This window comes from Lygodium microphyllum, chromosome 26, assembly GCF_053477565.2.
Source record: "Lygodium microphyllum isolate KBCC chromosome 26, Lygodium_microphyllum_v1.1.10, whole genome shotgun sequence".
Lineage (NCBI taxonomy): Eukaryota > Viridiplantae > Streptophyta > Polypodiopsida > Schizaeales > Lygodiaceae > Lygodium > Lygodium microphyllum.
The window spans coordinates 25,503,819-25,513,742 of NC_141160.1; the positions used below are offsets into that span (position 1 = coordinate 25,503,819).

Genomic DNA, 9,924 nt, shown 5'->3' on the forward strand with positions numbered 1-9,924 from the left:
GACTTCTTGGTGTGTTGCGGGATAGAATCTTGCGACGCGTTCCCCCTTCCGGATAGACTTAGTCGTCGTACACCACAATCGCCGATTGATTTCTTTACACGGAGATGTAGATGATTGAAGAAGCCAAATGCTATATATTATATGAAATGAGAAGAAGATTACAGGAAGTAAAGGACTGAAATAGGAATATAGGCTTGCTAGAAGTTATGACTAATCTCTCTTGTAGAGAGTTAGTTCATCATTATGAGGTTATCTCAGAGCTTCCCCAGAGTGTTGGTGTATCACTCTTTCGTGCTCGAGATCTCAGAGCTTCCCCAGAGTGTTGGTGTATCACTCTTTCGTGCTTCTGAGCTCTTCTCCGCTCCCCCTCTCTTCAAATGAGCGCAGGCTCTTATATAGGCTTTGGAAGGTGAGTGCGTTTGGAATAAAGGAACGCGGCATATTGACACGTTTTACTTTATGTATAGTGGAGAATAAAGTGATCATATGTCACTTTTGTTATGGTGACCGGTTATAAGGGCGGTTCACCTTTTACATTTCTTGAAAAGGACGTATTATTTGTACGCACTTTTCACAGTTGGTATGATTAGATTATTACGACAATAAAGGGCTCGGCATTTTTCGGAGCTGTCTTTATTTTCGCCAATTTCACTGATGACTTTTTGTAGTGTTTCTCTATCTTTATTACTCATTTCTGAGTAATCTTGTAGTAGTAAAGTCACATCCGCCTGTTTGTATACTTTACTAATGATGTGTCCTTTTCCTTCGTGTAATATTTTTCTCATTTGTTTAAGGATTATTGCTAATCCTTGCACCTTTTTGTATGGTAAACTGTTGGTGTGCAGTAAACCTTCTTTAGTAACTCGTTCCTTGGTTATGGCTTCTTGCTTGGTTATCTTTCTGATTATTCCAAAATGAATTCCTTTGGGGAATCCGAGTTCTGGAGTTGCATTGAATATTTTGATATTTAACGGAGCAGTTAAATCCTTTTCCAGGATATAATTTGCTCCCCATTGGAAGATATAAGGAAGCTGTGAAATTTCTTCACAACTACTTGTTGTATAAATCTGATCTATAAATCCAAAATAAAATAATTTCTGGATTATGATGGGGTCCGCCTTGGGCAGAGTGATGACTCTCGGGTATTGTGAGAGTAGTATTTTGATGTAGTATCCTTGGTTGTTGACTTGTTTTACAAAGTCGGTGATTGCTACATATTCTTCGTTGAAGTTGGCAGTGTTGATACAAGCATATTCTTCTTATTCTGGCTTGATGAGCGTACTGCTACTAGTAGTATTATAGTCCTTATCTTTGATAAGGCTCTTATCTTCTGTAGAGGTACTAGTTGATTTATAGTTCTTTTCAGAACTTTGAATACTGGTACTAGTAGTATGATAGTCCTTATTTTTAATAAGGTTCGTATTATCAATACGTATACTAGTAGAGTTATGGTTCCTCTCGGAACTCTTTTTATAATCCTTTGATACAGGATTCTGAATATGACCCTTTTCGGGTTCTGGAATATAATCCTTTTTGTCAGGATTCTTTCCTGCAGGGATTAGTATCGGTAAAACAATTTCACCTTTTAGTTTATTGAATCTTTCTATACAAGATTCTATTTTCATAGTAGCTAATGCTAGTATATTTTTGACTTCTTTAAGATCTTTTTCGAGATTCTCCATTTTATGAACAAGCTGCTTCTCTGGTCAAAATATCAGCAAAGATGTTAGTAACACCTGCAATATGAATAATATCAAAGTCATAATAGGAAAAGAATAGTTGCCATCTTCTTAACCTGTTGTATTGAGGCATGATTGGTAATTTATTTCTAATCATTCCTTTAACTTGTGTATTGTCGGTTCTGACAATGAATTTAGTAGGTAATAAAAAGAAATTGAATTTTTCTATGGTTCTTTTGACTGCTAGTATTTCTTTTTCGTTTGAGTGATATCTTTGTTCTGTAGTGGAGAATGTTCCACTGCAATATCTACATATGTTTTCTTTTTCTGTTTCTTCTATTTTTTCTTTTAATATACCCCCCCAGAAATTTTCTGAAGCGTCTGTTTTGATTATTAACTGACCATTATTACTTGGTAGGGATAGTCGAAGGAAATTTCTGCATTGGGATTTAATTTTTTGAACGGCTTGTGTATGGGCATCTAGCCATTGCCATTTTGTATTCTTTTTTAGCAAAGACTGAAGTGGTGATCGGTCTTTTGCTAAATTATTAAAGAATTCTTCGGCGTAGTTCGCACATCCGAGAAATCTTTGTAATTGCATTGTATTTTCTAATATATCCAGAAAATTTATTATCTTTTCGGATATATGATTTTGTAATTCAATGCCATCGTGGTCGATGACAAAGCCTAAGTAGTCAATTTTTGTTTTGTAGAGTTCCATTTTCTTAATGGACAAATTGACACCATTTTCCTTGGATAGTTGAAGGAACATTTCTAAATGTTTATTGTGTTGATTTTTATTCTTGCTACAAATTAGTATATCATCGACATAGATTATATAAAATTCAGATATTTTTCTATATATGTTGTCGACCCATTGTTGGAACTCTTGAGGAGAGTTCTTGAGGCCGAAAGCAAGTATAAGCCATTCGTAATGGCCTTGGGGTGTACTGAAGGCAGTTAATTCAGTACATTGCGGCTCGAGCTTTATTTGCCAAAAACCCGATTTACAATCGAACTTTGAAAATATATGTTTATGCCTTATTCTATCAAGCAACAATTGTTTATTGGGTAAATAATACCCGTTAAATTTTAATTGCTTGTTGAGTGCTTTATAGTTGACAACCATTCGGGCTTTACCCCGTTTGATTTCACTATGATTTCTCACCATGAATGTTGGCGAGCTATGAGGACTTTTGGATTCCTTAATTAGTCCTTGTTTTGGTAATTCATCTATCTGTATTTTGAATTCTTCTTGATCTACTTGTGAGTAAATCATTGGTTTACATTTTATTATTTTTGGTTCAATTAGTTCTAGTTTTGCATAAGTTCTATGTTTATCCCAAAATTCTAAGGGATTTTCTGAATATAGTTCCTTTAACTTATCTGTCCAGAGTTGTATTTCAAATTCTATTTTCTCATGCTGTCCTATTCTATTTATACCGTATTCTAATCTTTTAGTTGTTATCTTTTCATCGCAAGGTGTGATGAAAGTAATTAAATCTTATGTTTGTCTATATTCTTTAAATAAATTAAAGAAATCATTTCCTAGAATAATATCTACTCCAGTTTTATTATTTTGATATATTACTGGTAGTTTTATCAATATGTTTTCTATTATGATTTTTAGGTTTTTAGCTAGTAGGTTATAGGTGGTCTCGTGTCCTAACATATCCTTACCTATGACTTGTAGCCTATCATCTTTTATCCATTCGTCTGCGTGTATTACTTCTTTCTTACATGTGGATATGAATGATCCGTTATCTAAGTATGCGTCGAATTCTCTTTCGATTTCTTTGGTTTGTATTTTGATTTTTATGTAAATGTTATTTTGTAAAGAAAGTGTATGTACTTTCTTAAACATTTACTTTTTATATGTTTTTATTGTAACATTTTTTATTTGGATGGTTAAACAACCATTTTCTATTTTATAGGATTGGCAATCTTGTTCTAGGAATTTCATTCCTAGGATTAGTGGGTATTCTCTAGTTAGCATTTGATCTACTAACATTGTGAGGTCAATAATTTGATCATTTATCTTTAATCTAGCTTCTACTGCTTCTTCGGCTGTAGCTGTTATTCCTGTCCATAAATGTATATATTCGTATTTCTTATGGAGTTTGATTTTTGTTAGATTATCAGCAATTTCATTATTTATATAATTTTCGTGTGCTCCTGTATCTATCAGAAACATTGCTTCTTTCCAATGCTGTCCATTGAATATTTCTCCTGTTATTCTGAAGTGTGTTATTTTATTATTATTACTTACTGGTTGACTGTTTTCTGCTATCTATTTTCCTTTGTTTATATGATAATTTTCATCATCTCCCCCTTTAATATGTTTGATGGTTGGGCTTCGTTTTAGGAAACTTCGATCATCAATATATGTTTTGGGTTCTTCATTTTTCTCTGATGAAGTGGGCTTGACTGAAAGATCAAGATCCCATTCATTATCTAATAACAGTGGTCTGTCTATGCTAGGCATTTCTATTTCTTCGAATAAAGAATAGATTTCATCTATAGAGATAATATCTCTATCTTTGAATTTTATTGAATGTACGCTATTTGTTAATATGCATAACTAATAGCATAGTGTATATTAAAAGGTTTGGTTCCCTGTTTGAACATGTCAAAGTTTTCAAATTTGTAAGCTAATGTTAGAGTGCTATCTATGTTGGCGTCTAACATGCTTATTGTATATCTAGGATATAAATAAAATCCTAATTGTTGATATGCAAGATTTCCTTGCATTATTCCTAGTAGAGCATTTCGTCTGTCAATTATCCTATTATCTAGGATAGCTAGTTTTAACGGTGTATCTATTCCCGTTCTTTAGTGTGATTTTATTATTAGATGTACCCCTCCGAGGTGTATATAGCCAATTTTCTTTCGATCTTTCGTTGGTATATGTTTCATTTTTTCTTTGATATCATTTGCTAACAATAATGGAAGATTGATGTTTGCCTTAGTGTGCGCAATATCAATTGATTGTTCTCGAACCTTAAGTCCGTAGTAAATTACATTTTCTCTGTTAAATAGCTTTGTCCATTCTCGAACAAACGCCTTTTCTGATGTATCTTTGGGTTTATCTTTTGATATCTTTTGAAAGATATCTTTATCAAAGAGAATATCTCTTTCAAATATCTTACTATCCTCGTTATCTTCGAGGTGCAGTGGTTGCAATTCTTGGATATTATTCATTATCAGAATCACTACTGCTTTCTATATAGTATATTTCTTCATCTGAATCAGTGGAGGAATAATCTGTTAGATTTTCATTATATAGCATGTTTAATGCTGTTTTATTTTTCCTTTTTGGACATTCATTTGCATAATGTCCTTTTTCTTGGCAAAGCCAACATTTACATTCTTTGACTTTGTTGGGTTGTTGTTTTCGTCTTTTTAAGATCCTTTTATTCCTAAATCTAGGAATGAATTTCTTGTATGTCTTTTTAGGATAAAATTTCCTATTATATTTTTTCTTATTTTTCCTTTTAGGATATGGAGTTCGAATGTCTCCAAATATTAGTTGTTGACTATTTGTCGGACAACATAGTCCTTGCTTAACGTGTTTGACTATTAGTCTTTCTTGTTGTGCATTTCTGCACCAAGTATTTATACTTTGTCTGGCATATCTTACAACTCTTAAAAGTGAGAACCATGTGTGGATTTAATTCCTATACATGTGCATTCTCAAAATTTTACTACCAAGGTTTAGGAGATGAACGCCTAAACAATGCCAAAGAACTATATTTTACAAAATTACCATATCCCTATAATCAAAGATTATCTTGGGGATATAAAACATGGCTTAAAGATAGAACTGACACCCTAGGTGCCAGGATCAGATATGCCAGACAAAGTATAAATACTTGGTGCAGAAATGCACAACAAGAAAGACTAATAGTCAAACACGTTAAGCAAGGACTATGTTGTCCGACAAATAGTCAACAACTAATATTTGGAGACATTCGAACTCCATATCCTAAAAGGAAAAATAAAAAAAAATACAATAGGAAATTTTATCCTAAAAAGACATACAAGAAATTCATTCCTAGATTTAGGAATAAAAGGATCTTAAAAAGACGAAAACAACAACCCAACAAAGTCAAAGAATGTAAATGTTGGCTTTGCCAAGAAAAATGACATTATGCAAATGAATGTCCAAAAAGGAAAAATAAAACAGCATTAAACATGCTATATAATGAAAATCTAACAGATTATTCCTCCACTGATTCAGATGAAGAAATATACTATATAGAAAGCAGTAGTGATTCTGATAATGAATAATATCCAAAAATTGCAACCACTGCACCTGTATGGGCTGGAATATCCCATGGCTCCTTGCTCCATCTCTTACTCATGGTCCATCCCTCATAGTGACACTTTAGGTGTAGCTAGTGGAGATGTAGCTTGGTTGTTATCTCACATCCTCGACATCTTTTTGCAACCATGGGATACCCCCTTTTCAATTTCATCATGACCCTTCAAAGGGGAGGAAGGGTCGAATGTTAGAGATATCTCCCAACACATTATCTAAATACACCCTATGATTTAGGGCAAGGCTCATGTGCGTTGGGATGACTTGGTTGTTTTCATAGGCTTACACTTGTACTACATTTTAATTCCACCCAAGTCAAGATTGTGACTAGGGATTAAAGAGCTTGGATCCTAGTACACCTCCCAATATTGTTGCATAATAGCCTTCAAAAAGAAAAACATAAATTTCTAACTTTCAAGAGAATATTTGGGCTTCTAATCATGCATTTGAATTTGATAAAGCATCATTTTTGTTTTAAGGTCACTCATTTGCACAACCAATATGCTACTACAAGTCTAAGAAAAACTTAAATCTTTTATACCATGATCATCCTTGTCTGAAGGTGTAAGTTGTGGCAATGACAAGAGCTAGAGCTTAAGGAGAAGCTGGATGTGATGTGGGAATAAAGATGGTGGGAGGAGCATAAGGACATGCTTGGGTCACCAATGAAGTATCATAATGAGGTATATTAGCTCTCCCCATTAACGCACTTCAAGACATCTACAAGAAGGCAAAGAACTCCAATAACCCTTTGGCTACCTCTAGGCACAACCAAGCATCGAGAGACACACCTCACCATGTTGTTTCTAGTCTACTACTAGTGGGATGTATTAGCTAGGCCTATTGATAAGGCAAAGAAGAAGAGAAAGTCGTAGTAGCATCATGAAGAAAGTATGCTTTATGGAGGATAAACAAGCTTGTGGACATAGGCATACACTCCATAAGTAGTTCTCTCTCCTTACCTATCTTTTCGAAACAAGAAAACACACGTACGCAAGACACCGTAACAATGCAAAAGAGGCTAACCACTCGAGTCTTTATGTTGTTTAGTATTGCGCATTAAAAGGCGAATCAGCGCGTGATAGCATTGTCCTTTGTTACGTGGGCAACTTGTGCCGCTATGCTTACTTGATAAAGCTACTTGCAAGCATAAAGAATAGAAAATATGTATTAGGTGGAGCAGAAACACTTACCAGCCATTGGCTACAATACAAGACTCTTCTGAGTAGGTAACGATTGAGGCTTCAGGAACTCTGTGACTTGAGTACTTATATAAATACGGCCCATGCTCTGATTAGCATGTATACCCCGTTCCATTTTCATACGAGCCTGCGGTAAGCAGTGGTGCCTGTGGCCGTGGTCATGGTAATGGTGATGGGGAGATCTAGATCGATATTGATGCATCAGCTGCACCTGCTTGTGACCACAAATCTTCATTCGTTTGCCATGCTCCTGAATATTATTAAGATGCATCGAATCAAAAGCTCGGACTGGAGCATCCGTGGAGGTTTCGGAAGGAGAGGATGATGAAGAGGAAGAAGAGATTGAGCTTGAGGATGGAGAGGGAGACATGATTGATTGTTGCAGCTAGATATTGAGCTTACAGATGAAGGAAAACAAAACTATAGACACGGGAAGAAAATCATGTTGTTTATAAAGAGGGGGAAAAGGGACCCGAGGAAGGGGGCGGGGGGCGGTTGTGGGGATGCTTGCCTTGCACACCACGGCGCAATTTTTCGGAGAGACGTGGTACAGCCAAACTTTCTCGAGTGCTTGACTGTATATTATCTTTCCCACCGAATGATTGCCTCCTGATGTGTGAAGCTGTAAAAGCTGAAATCATCTTATGTTATATTATTTTACTATATTATTTTCATTATAAGTTCACATAGCCCCTAATTTCCAAAGGGCTTTCTGAATTCCTAGAGCCTACCCTTTTTCTAAACCTCCCTTTTTCAATGAAAACCTTCTTCCATCCCGACCTTTTCCCATCCCCACTTTCTCAAGTGTAATTTCTTATTTTCTCTTCCCCTCATTTTTTCCATTAAAGCCTTCCCTTTAATCTCCTCGGGTCCCCCTCTTTTTATTTTTTAAATTAAAACCCTTTCTTCTCTCTCTCACTTATAATCTCTCTCTTTCTTTTTTCTCTCCCCTTTTTAATTAAATTCATTTTACTTTCTTCTCTCTCTCAATTATAATCTCTCTCTTTTTTTTCCCCCTCCCTTTTTTAATTAAATTTCTCCTCTCTCCCCCCCTCTCTCTCTCTCATGTGTAGGGCCTAGGGTTTTTTTTCTCTCTCTCAGTTAGATTAAAATTTTTAATTTAACATTTTTAATTAATTTTTTAAAAATTAATTTAAAGTTTTTTAAACATAATTTTTCACGCACTTTGAGAGGGAGAGAGAGAGAGAAGAAGAAGACGAGAGAGGAGGGGCAAAAGAGGAAATAGAATAGTCTTTTTTAGATTAAATATTTTTATTCTCCCCCTTCCCTCCTCTCTCTCATGTGTAGGGCCTAGGTTCTCTCTCTCTCTCTCTCTCTCTCTCTCTCTCTCTCTCTCTCTCATAGTTAGATTAAACTTTCTAATTTAAACCTTTTTAAATTAAAATAAGGAGAGAGAGAGAGAGAGAAATATACAATGAGCAAAAAAGAAAGAAGAGAGGGGAGGAGAGAGAGGGGGGGAATAGATAGAAAGAATTATAGAGAAATGAAATATAAAATTTAAGAGAGAGAGAGAGAGAGAGAGAGAGAGAGAGAGAGAGAGAGAGAAAGAAAAGAAGAGAAAAAGGGGAGAGAGACATAGAGAAGAAAAGGAGAGAGAAAACAAGTATAAGACAGAGTATTTGAACACAGAGAGACAAATATAGAGAGGAAATATAAAATTTTTAAAAAATTAAAAATTAAAAAATTAAAGAGAGAAAAAAAATAAAAAAAAAGAGGAGAGAGAGAGAGATAAGAAAAAAATAAAAATTAGGAGAAAGGGGAGGAGAAGAAAAATGGGGGAGAGAGAGAGACAAAGAGAGAATAAAATGTGAGAGAGAGAGAGAGAGAGAGGAGAAGAGGAGAGAGAATACAAACATAAAGAGAGAATTATATATAGAGAAAAGATAAAATTTACATACGTTAAGAGAGATTAAGGGGGGCGGAAGAAAGAAAAAGAAGAAGAAGAAGAAGAGAGAGAGAGAGAGAGAGAACATGTAGAGAGAATTATAGAGAGAGGAAAGATAAAATTTAAAAAGAGAGAGAATAAAAATAGAGGAGAAAGAGAGAAGGAAAAGAGAGGAGAGAGAGAGAGAGAGAGAGAAGAAAAACGCAAAGAGAAGATAAGGAGAGAGAGAGAGAGAGAGAGAGAGAGAGAGAGAAAAGAAGAAGAAAAAAAGGAAAAAGAGGATGGGGGAGAATAAAAGGAGAGAGAGAGAGAGAGAATATAGACATAGGGAATTTGGGAGGAAGAGAGAGAGAGTAAATTAAAAATTTAGAAATGGAGAGGAAAAAGAGGAGAGAGAAAGATGAGAAATGGATTGCTGAGTGAAGTTGCCGCAACTTTGCTCGCTGCTCGAGACCGCGAAGCAGCACTAGTTGTTCTAAACATGATTAAATTTTTTAGACGATGCCTAATAAAGCGAGGTAAAAGCCTCAAGGCTCATTCCAAACTCATTAATCATTACGCAAGAGTTGGAGATTAACACATCTGACAAGTCGCTATGGCTTAACCTGGAGGCAATGGACCATTTAAGTCCTATCACTACACCAAGTGCTAGTCATCACAAATACATGTAGACTACCTAGGCAAAGAGATAGCAAATGGAAGCAATGCATGACCAACCCCAAAGCCAAACGCTCAACTACACACTGGTAGTGCAATACTATGAGACGAACATGGCCAAAGTCAAGAAGGCCCTAAGGAAGGACCAAGCAACGCACA

General features: G+C 35.3%; 1 long non-coding RNA gene across 1 annotated transcript; it reads right to left on the minus strand.

Annotated features, from left to right (window-relative positions):
* Positions 1–956: 956 nt before the first annotated feature.
* On the minus strand, positions 957–7,707 carry LOC148013069 (uncharacterized). The gene is made up of 2 exons (XR_015688829.1): positions 7,194–7,707; positions 957–6,383 (listed from the first exon to the last, which is right to left on the minus strand). It is a non-coding gene; the product is annotated as an uncharacterized LOC148013069 (long non-coding RNA).
* Between the last annotated feature and the right edge of the window lie 2,217 nt (positions 7,708–9,924).